This window comes from Heterocephalus glaber, unplaced genomic scaffold, assembly GCF_053883595.1.
Source record: "Heterocephalus glaber isolate CG9 unplaced genomic scaffold, H.glaber_assembly_v1.0 deba00000470, whole genome shotgun sequence".
Classification (NCBI taxonomy): domain Eukaryota; kingdom Metazoa; phylum Chordata; class Mammalia; order Rodentia; family Bathyergidae; genus Heterocephalus; species Heterocephalus glaber.
In genome coordinates, this window is record NW_028258145.1 from 14,383,445 (window position 1) to 14,399,055 (window position 15,611).

A 15,611-nucleotide genomic window follows, 5' to 3' on the forward strand; every position below is an offset into this window, starting at 1 on the left:
GAAACCCTTAGGAGTATCCCACGCTGCTCATCTGTGTGGCTTTTGCACCAAAAAGCTTCTTTGGAAGCCCTTTCTTGCTTCTGGGAAAGTAGCTTTGGCTATGACTTCCACCTCATAACCCATGGGTGGAAGATGAAGACATTGTTGTGTTATACTGCCAGCCTCGCACAGTGACAGCTCCCCAAATGAAAATACCCTTTCTGGGCTGTAGATCTTTCCCTGGAGGAGGCACAACATGAAAGGTGTGAATGGCCATATCTTAAGTGTCCACATTTTCCGAGCCTGTGTTTTGTGATCTGGTGGAGCAAGGGCAGGTGGAAAAGTTGTTGTCTCCCATGAAAACCAGATCTACACAGAGGAAAAGCTGGACTGGGATTAGAGCCACATTTTGGTCTAGACAGATGCTGTAAATTGATTCAATTATTAACACTTTTGTTATCCAGCATAATTTAGCACCTCAAATCATAGAGAATTAAAACATTTATTTATTGTTTCTTGTGATTTGGTGAGTAGTTTTCTGCTGGTTTGCCAGGGCTGCCTCATGCAACTGCAGCCAGCTGGGTCACCTGTGTCCCTTGCCCCTCTGCCAACTGGGGTTGGCTATCAGCCTTGGTTCTCCTCTTACTGACAGGCCAGTTGGAGGAGTGTTGGAAACTTTCCACCTCAGGCTCAGGCATCTAAGGTAAATCCCTGGTATACAGTTAAAAACTAATGAAGCTGACTTTTTTTCTTGTGGGAGAATGCAGTGGCACTAGCAATTCTGAACAAATTTCACTTGCAATTCTGAAGAATAGCAGATAAAACATTCCATTCTACAACATCACCATGCCCATTGCCTGCTGTATACTGCTTCATTTTCTCTCCTTTTTCTAGTGTCTTTAGGTGTGTTATTATTTATTTGAAATCTTTGGGTTTTTTAAATATAGACATTTCTTTCTACAAAGTCTTCAGAATATGTTTTGCTCCATCTCCCAAGTTTTTGTATTTTGTGTTTACATTTTAATATCTCTCAAAATGTGATAATTTTCCTTTGATTTTTATATGACACTTTGTTAGTTCAGGAACATCTTTTGAAACTTTCATATATTGCAAATTTCCTAAAATTTCTCCTGTTGCAGAGTTATAGTTTCATGCCATTGTAGTTTGAGAAAATACTAGGTATGACTTCAGTCTGCTTAATGATTTCAATATTTGTTTTTGTGGCCTAACATATGACCTGTCTTAGGGAATAGTCCGTGTGTGCTTGAGAAAGAATTGATCTTGCTGCTATTGGAAGGAAACTTCTGCATATGTCTATTTGCTCCATTTGATCAAAAATATAGTTTAATCCCATATCTCCTTATAAATTTTCTGTCTGGATGATCTATCCAGACACTGATATCTGCTGTTATGATTTTGGCTTTGTTTCTATATTTCCCTTCAGAATTCTTCATACAGTATTTGCTTTACATATGTAGGTGTGCCACTACTGGGTACATATATATTTATAATTCTCATGTCCTCTTCTTGAATTGACTCCTTTAGCATTATTCAATGACCTTTGTCATGTCTTTAATCAGTTTTTGTCTTAAAGTTTATTTTTCCTATGATACTTGTAATAATGCCTGCTTTCTTTTGGTTTCCATTTGCATGCAATATCTTTTTCCACTCTTCATTTGCAGTCTATGTGTGCCCTTGTATCTGAGGTGAGTCCCTTGTAGGCAGGACATTGTTGGGTTTTGTTTTTTAATCCATTCAGGCCACTTTATTCATGTGCTTTGATTGGAGATTTTAATGCATTTATATTAAAGATAATTATTAATAAAGATTGGCTATTGCCATGTTGTTAACTTTCTTGTTTTTCAATTGCTCATCTTTCTTTTCTCTTTCCTGCTCTATTACTATGGATTTAATGATTTTCTATGATGGTATGTCTTGATTCCATTCTCTTTATCTTTTGTATATCTAGTGTGGGTTTTTACTTAATGTTTCTCATGAGACATATATAGTTGTAAACAGGCTATGTTAAACTGATAACTCTTAATTTTAATCACAGGCAAAAGCTGAACAATTTTTTACTCATTCCTCCCCATATTTTATCCTTTTGATGTCAATAATTTGCCACCTTTCATATTTGGTGGCCTTTAACAAATAATTGTTGCTATAGTTTTAAAAGTTTCATCTTGTCATCCAAGCAACAGGCTGACCAGGTCTATTAGACAGTGTCACCCACATTCAGGGTGGGTCACCTCTCATTTTGCTGCCCCATGTGCCAAATCATCTCTGTAAACTCTCTTACAGACACACCCAGAATTGTGCTGTACTAATTATCTAGAGATTTCTCAGTCTAATCAAGCTGAAAATCAAGATAAACCATCCCAGTCAGCACTTCAGAGAGCTGGTCTTTTTCAGCTCACAGGGCTGGCTTAAGGTACCAATTGTGTGATAACATGGAAATTCCCCTTAGCAGCTGTGGCAGCATGGCTTGAAAAGTGGCAGCCACCTACTGAGAAATTGTATGGTAGCTAATGAGCATCCTTTGACATTGCCATTAGAGAGAGGATATATATAAAGTACTGTAGATTTTACCTAAGGAAAAAGTGGGGAAAAACTCATCCCTGCCCCCATCAAACAACAAAGAAATTGAAAAACAAAAAATCAATGTTTTATTAACAGGTCTCAAGTGAGACATTAAATGTGTGGTAGTTGGAGTGGAGTAGAAGGTGACTTACCATGAATTTGTTCCCTGCATAGGGAGCACCTTTGCAGACTGTTTTGTAGAAAGAGTGGTGGTAGAGCTGTGTGTGCTTCACAGTAAGAAAGATGAAAACTAGAAGCCTCAGTGGTGAGAGGATCACTGTAATGTAACTGAAAATATTATGAAATTGCTTACAGAAGGAGACATGATCCACTCCATTGACAGATGATTTTAAATATTTGTAGTTTCCAACATTTTTATATGTATTAAAATTTTTTCTTTAAATACCTCAATGTACTGGGAAGAAAAAAAACAGAATCTGGGGTGATCATAAATTTTCCAGGAAAATTTAGTCATTTGTGAGAATAAAAAGAGAATGCTATTAATGATCATGCTGGAACTCTACCAGGCAAAGAAGGGAGACATAGTTATCCTCCTATCTGAGAAGGTTGAGGTAATGAAAGGACATTAGTGAGAATAAGGTTACTATGAAAATAGAAAACTTAATAAACAAATGCATTAATCTCCAAAATAAAGTTACTGTTGCCATGGAAATGTGCTCTTGTAACCTGTGGTCCTTCTCTACTGTACAGTGTTCCAAGTGGTGTGACATACATGGATTTGCTCAAAGACATTTTCTTTTCTGTGACCCATCATGGCTCAGAGTATCTAATCTCAGCAACATTTCAACAGAGAACCATGATTTCATGTCCAGAAGATCATATTTTATGGAATTCTAGAAGGACAATTACATACTCATAATAAAGATTAAGTCTTTGGGGGCCAGGTAAGAAATCACCCCAGTTCTTGGTTTCCTCATTCTTAGAAGAAGAATGTCTTATTCTAACTGCACAGGCCTAGACCCTGAGCACAAATGAAGATCAGAAAATGTAGATGGTTTTATTTTACAAACACCAAGAAGACAGTCCTCTGGGCTTGAATGTGGACACAGAAGGAACTGAACTCTACGGGGTCCCCAGCCCTGGGCAGACCTGCCCAATGCCTCACTGATTTATATGTTTTTCTTAGAGGCCATTTCTGCTCCTCAGAGTCCTCATGAAAAGCTTCTCGGTGGATCTTGGCAAAAAGAGCCTCAGCAAGGCTTAGACTGAGCATGAGTGTTCTGACTCTGGTTTTCTGTCTTCTGCTACTCTGGTGCTCAGGTGAGGGAGGCAGGATGTGGGGAATACACCTGAGATGATATGACTTCCCTTTTCCTAGGGGTGAGATCCTCTCAGGGTCTCTTGGAATCTCTGGCCCATGGTCCTTTCCCAGAGAGCCAGGTCCTCTAAGGTTAAGGGATCAGGAGAGACAAGATCTGTTAGAGGAAAATAGAGTGGGGCCACTTGATAACAGTGACTGTGTGATTTCCTTCCTTCTCAGTCACCAGTGGGAGCACTGTGCTGACTCAGTCTCCAGCCTTCCTGTCTATGACTCCAGGAGAGAGCATCTCCATCACGTGCAGGGGCAGTGAGAGCATCAGTGATTATGTAACCTGGTATCAGAAGAAGTGAGGCCAGACTCCTAGGATTCTCATCTATGATGCTGATAACTAATATTCTGGTGTCCTGACTGCTTCACTGGCATACAGTCTGGGACAGAATTCATTTACAAAATCAGCAGGGTAGAGGCTGGTGATGCTGAGACTTATTTCTGCCAGCAGGACTACTCAGTCCCTCTCAGGGTGTTACAGCCCTGTGCATAAACTGACCTTCCAGGCTGGCTGTGTAGGGAGGGTCTGTGGTTTCAGCAGCTGCCATCTCTCCCATGGGACATTCACATCTGCTGCATCTATGATGGTGTGTGTGTGTGTGTGTGTGTGTGTGTGTGTGTGTGTGTGTGCTGCAGAGCTCAATGGTAAAGGCTACAAAGGACTTCAATCTTTTAAAATGTATTTTCTTGACAACACAGCCTTTCTGGACCTTTAATAAATTCAAAAAATGAGATCTGTATTTCAGGCCTGCAAAGAATATCTCTTCCACATGGTATTTGAATGCTTAAGACAAATTCTGAAAAATATTTTTTAAAGACAGAGAACTGATGCAGAATAGGAACCCCTCTCCAAGGAAATATGGAAGATACTTCTAGTACTCCAACTCTAGTACTAATAACAATCAGCAAAACTACCCTGGGCAAATTACTGCAGTCTTGAAGGGTTGCTATGTGTTGATCGCTACACTAAGTCCATACACATCTGGTCCACTTACTCCCACATGAATCCTCTACAGATAAGAAATCAAAGTTCTTGTAGCATTGCTTGCTGATGGTACCAGTGCTTGTAGATCAGAAGATGGAAACACATTCTGATCCTCTGAACCCACAACTCCAATTCATTAACTCATTCATAAAATTAGATACAACTAAATACAATAAAGTATACTTATTGTGAATAAATGTAATAGAAAAGTAGATAGCTGGTAACCTTGTACACACTTTGCCTTTTACCACTACTCAGCACAAGATACAGCTGCTCTCCAGCATCTCACCTTATATTACATCCCATTGATGTCCTGTCTCACCCACCTTCAGCTGAGTTTTCCATGGTACCAATGTGAACCACATTTTCTTGAACTCCATATCAATAGAATCCTAGTATGTTTTGAGTTTCTTGCTTCTTTTGATCAACATGCTTTTTGAAGTTGTTTATCTAAGTGTTTGGCTCAGTAATCATTGTTCTTTGTATTTTAGAATAGTTCTCTATTAAATGAACATTCCAATTAATGTATTCATCCTTAAAGTTATGAGTTGTTTTAAGTTTGAGATTATTAACTGTTTTAGGGGTTTTTTGTAATGTTTTTGGTAGACTTCTGCATTCTCGACTATATTCTTAGGACTGGAAGTGCTGAGTTAAAAAGTTGATTGGTAATGCTTTTGGCAAACAGTTTAGTAAAATTGAAAACAAATTTACACTCTACCAGCCATGTACAAAGATGTCTGTTGCTCTAAAGTCTTTATAATACTTGGCATTGTTTGACTTTAAAAAATTATAACTATGTTGGTCAATCTTGAAGTAGTGTTGTGGTTAAAATTCACAGTTCTTTGATGAATAACTATTTTGAGTAGCATTTCATATGCTTTTTCCTTAGCCATTTTAATATTATTTGGAGGGGATGACTTGTGATCCAATAAAATAATACACATAAATTATGTATTCTTTCATACTTTATTGGGTATTTTTATATATCTTGAAATAAATTTTTATCAGTGTTTGATTATGGTTCTCCAGAAAGATAGAAATAGTAGAATTATCTGTTTATTATCTATCTATTGTTTATCTCTATAATAAAAAGGAATTTGTTAGATTGGCTCACATGATCACAGAAGTTGAAATGGTCCACAATGGCTCTCTGCAAGCTGGAGAGCCAGGAAAGTTCACATCCATTCTGTCCAAGGAGCTGGAAACCTCAGAATGAAGGAGACCAGTACACCACACTCTTCCATAGCAAAATCCTGAAAGCTCCCAGAGGTTCACTGGTGCAAATTCACATCCAAGGGCTGAAAGTATAGATTGTGATATCCACAGGCAGCAGAACCATAAAATGTACCCACTTCAGAAGGAAGAGGAAAAGAGAAGAGTGAAATGAGTTTCTTCTCTATGCCACATTTCCATTTGGGGTGGGAGTTCCCCAGGCTTCTCTTCTGTATGCCTTTTTAGAATCTACACATAAGTGAGATCAGACAGTACTTCACTATTTGTGGCTGGCTCATTTCACTTAGGATGATATCCAATAGGTTCATCCATGTGTCATGAATGATAGGGTTTCCATTTTATTTTATGGCTGAATAATATTCCATTGTATACTCTGCTTCCACATCTTGGCTACTGTGAATAATGCTTACTGAACATGACAGTGCAGATGTCTCTTCAAGATTCTGACTCCATTTCCTTTGGAAATACTCCCATAGGTGCGATTGTGGATTGTATGGTGGAGCTATTTTTAAATTTTTGTGAAACCTCCATGACTGCTTTCCATAATGGTTGTAGCAATTTACATTTCCACAAACAATGTCCCATGGTTTCCTCACTCTCTACATCCTGAACAACAGTTGATATCTCTTATCTTATGGAAAATAATCATCCAAATAAGCACAAGATGATATTCATTTTGGTTTTTATGTTTAGATGATAAGCAGCACCACTGAGCACCTTTTAAACTATCAGTTGATCTTTTGCATCCTTCCTTTGGAAAAATGTTCTAGTCTGGCCCATTTTGAAGTTGTGTTGTCTGTGTTGTTCCATTTTTACTTTTTGTTTCTGCAACTGAATTGTGTGGATTATATGTCTTGGACATTAACTATGTATTGGATTTTTGATTTGCAAATATTTTCTCCCATTTGCTTTTCATTTAGTCAAATATTTCCATTGTTTTGCAGAAATCTTTTTGACCCACTTGTTTAGTTTTATTTTGTTGCCTTGAATATTATGTTATATTGTAAAAGCACTGCCAAGAACAATGTCAAGGAATGGTCCCCCTTTCTTTTCTTTTAGATGGTATAGTTTCAGATCTTACATGTAAGTCTTTGATAAAATTTGAGTTAATTTTTATACATAATATGTGGCAAATGTTTACCGATCACTTTGCTAGTGTATAACCATTTTTTCCCAACACTATTTATTGAAAATATTTTTCTTTATCCATTGCATTTTTTTGTATATCCTTTTATTGGTACATTTAAGATGTACAATATAATGACATTCATCATTGGAGATATGCACCTTTACATACGGTCTTGGTTATTTTTTTCCCCTTCGTCTGCCCTCCCTTCAACCCCTCCATCCCTCCCTATTTACAAAGACTTTGTTTCCATTATTTCATTTTCTCACAATAATTCCATTCCCTTCTTTCCCTTCCCCTACACCTCCCACTTCCCCATCCTCTTTGCCCCTTTTCTTCCTATTTCACATTATCTATTTTACCTTTTATTCTTTATTTACACTTTCAGGTTCTCACACTAAAGAAACTACTTGGTATTTACACATGTGTCCTGTTTTTTTCACTTAAGTGTATAGCCTCAATGTGCACCCATTTAGCTATAAATGTCTCTAATTTCTCATTTTTTGATTGCTGAGTAGTAGTTCATTTTATTAAAAAACCACATTTTCTTTATCCAGTCTCCAGTTGATGGGCATTTGGGCTGTTTCCAAGTTTTAGCTTGCAGAAAATGTGCTGTTATGAACATGGGTGCACATATATCACTGTGCTATATTCTTTTAATTCTTTGGAGAAGATACCCAGCAGAGGAATAACTTGATCAAATGGGACTTCCAGTCCTAGTTCTTTGAGGTATCTCCATACTTATTTCCACAGTGCTTGCACCAGTCTACACTCCCACCAGCAGTAGAGCAATGTTCCTCTTTCCCCACAGGCCCGCCAGCATTTGTTATTGGTTGATTTCATGATAGCAGCCATTCTTTGTGGAGTGAGGTGGAATCTCAGTGTTGTTTTTATTTGCATCTCTCGAATGACCAGTGATGTTGAACATTTTTTCATATGTTTATTTGCTGTTCTACTTCTCTGTATAAGAAATGTCTGTTCATTTCAGATGCCCATTTTTGGATTGGGTCTTTAAATTTGAGAGGTCTGATTTTTTTAAGTTCTTTATAGATTCAAGATAGTAGACCTTTGTCTGAAGGACTGCTGATGAAAAATTGTTCCCACACTGTGGGCTGTGTCTTCACACTTCTTGTGGTTTCTCTTGCTGTGCAGAAGCTTTTTAATAAGAAGGAATCCCACTTGTTGATTGTTTGTGCTAGTTCACGGGCAACTGAGGTTTGGATCATAAAGCCTTTTCCTACCCCAATATCTTCAAGAGTTCTGCCTAACCTCTGTTCCAGCCAGTTCTGCATTTCTGTTTTTATATTTAGATCTTTAATCCACTTCGATTTTAGTGTAGTGCATGGTGAGAGATATAGGACTAGATTTAGTCTTTGGCAAGTTGAAACCCAATTTCCCCAGCACCATTTATTAAAGAGACTATCTTTCCTCAAGTGAAGATGTTTGGCTCCTTTGTCAAAGATGAGGTGGCTGAGTGTTTCTGGAGTTGTTTCTGCATCTTCTAATGTGTTAGATTGGTCCTCAGGTCTGTTTCTTTGCCATTACCATGCTGTTTTTATGATGGTAGCTTTGTAGTATAGTTTCAAGTTGGGGGTTGTAATACCCCCTATCTTGTCTCTGTTACCTAGAATTGGTTTTGCTATTCTGCGTCTCTTCTTGTTCCAAATGAATTTTTGGATTATTTTCTCAATTTCTATGAAGTATGCTACTGGGATTTCAAATGGAATTGCATTGAATCTATATAACAATTTTGGAACTATAGCCATTTTCACTATGGTGATCCTTCCTACCCAGGAGCAAGGGATTTCTTTCCATTTTCTGTTATCCTCTTCAATATCTTTTCTCAAAATGCTATAGTATTCAGAGAAGAGGTTTTTGATTTCTTTTGTTAGATTGATTCCTAAGTATTTCAGTTCTTTGGATGTGATTATGAAAGGAATTGTTTGCCCTATTTCTCTCTCAGTGAGTCTGTTGTTCATGTAGAGGAAAGCTATTCATTTTTGTGTGTTGACCTTGTATTTAGCTATTCTACTGAATTTGCTTAGTAAGTCTAGAAGACTTTTGGTGGGGCTCTTGGGATCTTCTATGTAGAGTATCATGTCATCTGCAAATAATGACAATTTGACTTCTTCATATCCTATCTTTTTTTGTTTTATTACTTTCTCTTGTCTAATTGCTGTGCCTAATGTTTCCAAAACAATGTTGAACAGGAGTTGTGATAGTGGACATTCTTGTCTTGTTCCTGATTTTAGTGTGAAGGATTTCAGTTTTTGACCATTTAGTATGATATTGACTGTTGGTTTTTCATAGATGGCTTTTATCAGATTAAGGTCTATTCTGACATTTTGTAGGGCTTTTATCAGAAATATTTGCTGGATTTTATCAAATGCTTTTTCTGCATCTATAGAGATGATCATATGGTTTTTGTCCCTGGATCTATTGATACAGTTTGTTACATTGTTGATTTGCATATGTTGAAGCAACCCTGCATCCCTAGGATGAATCCCACTTGGTCAGGGTGTATGATCTTCTTGATTATCTTCTGCATTCTGTTTGCCAGTATCTTATTAAGGATTTTTGCATCTATGTTCATTAGTGTGATTGGCCTATACTTCTCTTTTTCGGTTGGGTCTTTCTCTGCTTTCAGGATCAAGGTGATGTTTGCATCCAAGAATGATTCTGAGAGTATTGATTCCCTTTCAATTTCATTGAAGAGTTTAAACAGTAGTGGTAGTAGTTCCTCTCTTAATGTCTTGTAGAATTCAGTGGTGAAGCCATCAGGATGTGGGCTTTTCTTGGTTGGTAAGTTTTTAATTATATTTTCAATTTCATTGATTGATATTGAGTTGTTTGGAATTTTTAGGTTTTCTTCATTCAACCTTGGTAATTCATAAATATCTAGGAATCTGTCCATTTCTTCTGTGTTTTCCATGTTATTGGCGTATAGGTTCTAGAAGTAGGTATTGATGATTCTCTGTATTTCTGTTGGGTCTGTTGTAATTTCACCCTTTTCATTCCTAATTGCATGGATTTGGGCCTTTTCTTTCCTTTTTCTGATAAGGTTGGCTAAGGGTTTGTCAATTTTGTTGATTCTTTAAAAGAACCAACTCTGTTTCATTGATTTTTTTGTATTGTTTTCTTAGTCTCCATTGCATTGATTTCTCCTCTGATCTTTATAATTTCCTCCCTTGTATGAGCTTGCGGTTTGTCCTGCTCTTCTCACTCTAGAAGCTTGAGGTTCAGCATCAGATTTTTTAATTGGGCTTGCTCTGTTTTCCTAATATGATTATTCACTGCTATGAATTTCCCTCATAAGACTGCTTTCATTGTGTCCCATAGTTTCCAATATGTTGTATTGGCATTGTCATTTATTTGAAGAAACTATCTGATTTCTTCTTTAATTTCCCCTGTGACCCATTGGTCATTCAAAAGTGTTTTGTTCAATTTCCATGTGTTTATGAATTTTTTGCAGGTTTTTTTTGCTGTTTATGTTCAATTTCTTTGAACTATGGTCTGATAATATACAGGGGATAACTTCAATTCCTTTGGACTTACCTAAATATGTTCTATGAGTGAGTATGTGGTCTATTTTGGAGAATGAGCCATGTGCAGCTTAAAATAGTGTATATTCTGATTTTATGGGGTGAAACACTCTATAAACATCTCTTAAAATAATATGTTCAAGAGTTTGATTGAATTCTAGTATTTCATTGCTTGTTTTTTGCCTAGTTGATCTATCTATTTGTGACAATGGGGTATTGAGTTCCCCCACTACTATTGTATTAGTGCTTGTATGGTTTTTCATGTCCATTTGTATTTGTTTTATATAGTTGGGCATGCTAGTGTTTGGTGCATAGATATTTATGATTGTCATCTTTTCCTTTTGGATTGTTCCCTTTGCAAGGATATTGTGTCCTTTGTCTCTCTTAATCACTGTGTATTTGAAATCTACTTTGTCTACATAGAAGATAGCTACTCCTGTTTTTTTGGGGGGGGCTTCCTGTCACATGTAGTATTGTTTTCCACCCTTTAACTTTCAGTCTATGAGTTTCTTTTTGAATTAAGTGTGTTTCTTGTATGCAGCATATTGTTGCATCTTGCTTCTTGATGCATTCTGCCCATCTTTCTTTCGATTGGTGATTTGCGACCATTAACATTGATGGATATAACTGATATGTATTGAGTTATCATTGTCATGACTTTTTCTTTTGGTTTGATCCTCCCCCTTTGCTTTTAATTTGTTGTTGTGCCTGGCGGATCCATTCTGCTGTGCTTCCTGGGGTTGTGATCCTCGTCTTTTCCTAGGATTTTGTCTGAAATTTTTTGGAGTGCTGGTTTTGTATTCATGAGTTTCCTAAGGTGTTCTTTGTCATGAAAGTATCTTATTTCACCATCAATTTTGAAAGATAGTTTTGCCGGGTAAATCAATCTGGGTTGGAGGTTGTTTTCCTTTAGGGCTTGAAACACATCACTCCAAGCTCTTCTTGCCTTGAGGGTTTGTACTGAGAAGTCTGCTGTGATTCTGATGGGCTTTCCTTTGTATGTAATTTGTTCCTTTTCTCTAACAGCTTGTAGAATTTTGTTCTTCTGTTGTGTTTCTGGAATCTTAACAATTATATGCCTATGTGTAGATTTCTTTTGATCAAGTCTGGTTGGAATCCTATATGCCTTGCTTACCTGTATGTAAAATTCTTTTCCCCTGCTTGGGAAATTTTCTGCCATCATTTCTGTAAATAGATTGTTTATGTCATCTGCACTCTCTCCTGTTTCTTCATTGACTCCAATCAGTCTTATGTTATTTTTCCTTGTATCATCAAGCAGCTGCTTGATTGATTTCTCATGGTTCCTTAAAATTTTAAAGAATGTTTTCTTTTCCTATTCACAAATTACAATCTTATCTTCTATATCTGAAATTCTGTCTTCACATTGTCTCATTCTGCTGCATAGACTTTCAAGAGAGTTGTTAATCTCTTTGTAATCTGTTTGTATCTCTTTTATGGATTCTATTTGTTTCCTATTTTGAGATTACATCATGTTCCTCAGCTCCTCTCTTTTTTTAATCTGTATCCTCTCTAGATTTATTAATCATGTCTTACACTATGGGCACAATCTTTGCTGTTATGTGCGAAATTATTCCTGATTTCATTTTTTCCAGATCCTCTTTTGTTGCTGGTTCAGGGAGTCCTGGTGGTTGAGTATCAGAGTGTTCCATCTTGTTTCCCTTTGGGTTTGTTCTAGGTGATCAGGAAGTCTACTTCTGTGGCTTATTTACCTGTCTTCTCATTTTGACATGGAGGGGGGATGGTGTGTGTTCCTGGCTCCTGCATACCTCACCTCCTCTCTGCTGGGAGCCATGTCACACCTACCCAGAAGCCTCCTCTATGCTGTGAGCCTTGGCACACCTCACTAGATGTCTCTTCTGCTTGGGAGCTGTGGCCCACCAACCTGGAAGTCTCCTCAGTGCTGGGAGCCATGGAATGCCTATCCAGAAGCCTCCTCTACACTGAGAGCCATGGCACACCTACCCAGAAGCCTCCTCCTTCCTAGGAGACATGGCACACTGATCTGGAAGGCTCCTTTATGCTGGGAGCCATGGGACACCTACCAGGAAGCCTCCTCCTGCCTGGGAGCTGTGGCGTGGTGATCTGGAAGTCTCCTCTGGGTGGGGAGCCATGGCATCCATTGTGTTTTTGGTGCCTTCCTCTGACATTCATTGATCCACAGGGAAAGTCCTGTTGTCTGTCTTCAGGAAATTTGTGTCAGTACAGGGAAGGAAGCAAGACCCAGTGCTGCTCATCTGTGCAGCTGTTGCTGTCCACTGACCTGCACTCCTGAGCCTAACTGAATATTGCCCTCTTCAAATTCCTACAGTGCTAAGGCTGCACTAGGGACATTGGGAAAGATTGCAAAGTGGTAAAGAAAAAATGTCTGAAAGACAAATTTTATACAAAGACTTATTACAACCAGACACAGTCATGGACCTGGGGAACTGATTAGACACATTAGAGGTGGAGAGAAGCCATGTCCTGATAGGCTTCTATATTACCTCAGACAGCTTTGTACTGAATACCATCTAGCTGACTCTAGGTATTTAGTGAGACAAGGAGTCACAAAGATTAAATTCTGTAAACACAAAAGGGAAATTCTATATTCAGGCAGAACAAAGGATCTTTTCTGACATGGCCACCTGAGGAGAAGTTACTCAAGTGTGGAGAAGAACCCCACCAGTGTCTCTTCTTCTGGAGCCCACTTCACTCAGCTCCAGCTGTTTTGCATGCTCCTCCCAGCCCACCCTGCTGTCCAGTGCCCATATCAGTGCCTCATTCTGCTGGGTGATCTGGTTCAGGTAGGACCTGGAGTGAACCATGGAAACCCCAGCTCAACTGCTCTGCCTTCTGTTACTCTGGCTCCCATGTGAGGGACTATGGGATGATTCAGCACATCTGTGGAAACTGTTTCAATGCTGTTGTGTTGTGGGACTATATGAGATTGAACAAAGGTTACTCCATGTTGCCTCACTCGATACTCCCCATCCCCTTCTGAGTAAACCATGTGATGTCATTTCTGGGAAGAAAAAGGTTCATGGAATGCACAGTGTTCTTTGAAATTACCCAACTCCCCATAAACAGGAAATGCACTGGAACATGCTATCTACTATCTATATGTACTGGAGCATGCTATCTAAATCCCCTAACCATCAGCATCTCACTTTTGTAATCTCTGCTTGCTAACTTCCCCTTGCAACTCCTATAGAAGAGCCTCGGACTCTGAGCCAGTTGCCTCTCTAAGCTACTTTACTTTGGGAGTGCCGTCTGGCCAGACTAATAAAGGTCTGATTTTTACTTTACCAACTCATCAAGTGTGTTCCTTCTCAAGTGTTCTTCACTGCAGTCAGCTCCTCGGAGCGTTTGGTAAGGCCCTCGGTTTACAGTGTCCTGCATCCTGGCACCTCTGATCAGCAAGCGTAGTAATTAAAGTTCATTGTTGATCAATGTGCTTGGCTCTACAGAGAAGACAATGGGAATGATCTGAATTACATGGGTGAAATTTCTTTTCTATATTTCAATCTCAGATACCAGTAGATAAACACTGTTGACCCAGTCTCCAGCTTCCTTGGCTTTGTCTCCAGGAGAAATGGCCACACTCACCTGCAGGGCCAGTCAGAGTGTTAGCAACTACCAAGCCTGGTACCAGCAGAAACCTGGGCAGGCTCCCAGGGTACTCATCTATGGTGCCTCCAGCAGGGCCACAGGCATCCCAGCTCAATTCACTGGCAGCGGTTCAGGAACAGGCTTTACTCTCAGCAGCCTGGAGCCTTAAGCTATTGCAGTTTATCACTGTTAGCAGTATTATAATTGGTATCCTACAGTGATTCAACATGGAACAAAAACCTCCTTGAGACTATTGTCATTGTTTAGCTTATAGCAGCTACTTCCTTTATGGACAGCTGTTGTGGTACCTGCTCATTTTAAATGTCTCTGCCTCAATCTGGCAATTCTGTGATTCTGAAAAGATTCTGCTCCTAAGATTTTCACTGATTGCTGGATTTTCCCTCAGACTCAGTTGCACATGTTTAGAAATATTTTGCCTGCTAATGACATCGGATTAGACTCACATGAGTGGATACCTAGAAAGATATAAATTTTATGTCCAATACAATGAAGTAACACAACAGCAAGAACACAAATTATATCATCTATATGTGAGATTAAATCATTATGTTTCTTCTTTGCGAACAGTAATCATTCCTCCAATTTTCTTTTATACTATTAATTTGATTTATTGTAGTACCAATTCTCACTTCTATTATTTTAAATATTAGCTTTTTCTAAAAAGGTGCATTTAAAGTTTTGTTTTTGTCATCACTTCTCAGCCTTTACACTTAGATCAAGTGTAGTTTTATTTTTATTTTATACCAGCACAGCCACCAGATCTATACTTGTATTTTCACTCACTACATATGTTTTTTCCATTTTCATGTGCATCCTGGTATTTCCAGGCATGCTATTGACTATACAAAAGACTTCCCACAAATTTTCTTTTGAAATCTGCCTGAGATTTTGTTTTATTGGTACTTTTATTTCTTCCATTTCACCTCTTTCTCTTTCCTCATTCCTTTCTTTTTTAAATAAGCTTAAACTCCACTAAATGATTGCAACACTCATAATAATGATCAACAGTGGTAGCTCTTTCTTATTTATTTGTTTATTAATGTACTCATTCATTCATTTATTACCTTCAGTAAGGTATTCAGCTCCTATGACTCTAGCACACAGTGCAAGTAGGGCAATAACATGTATCTGGCATGATGATCTTCCCAGTTCCATATGCCAACTTCCCCCTACCTAGTTAATCTCAATTGTAAACATTATATTCTT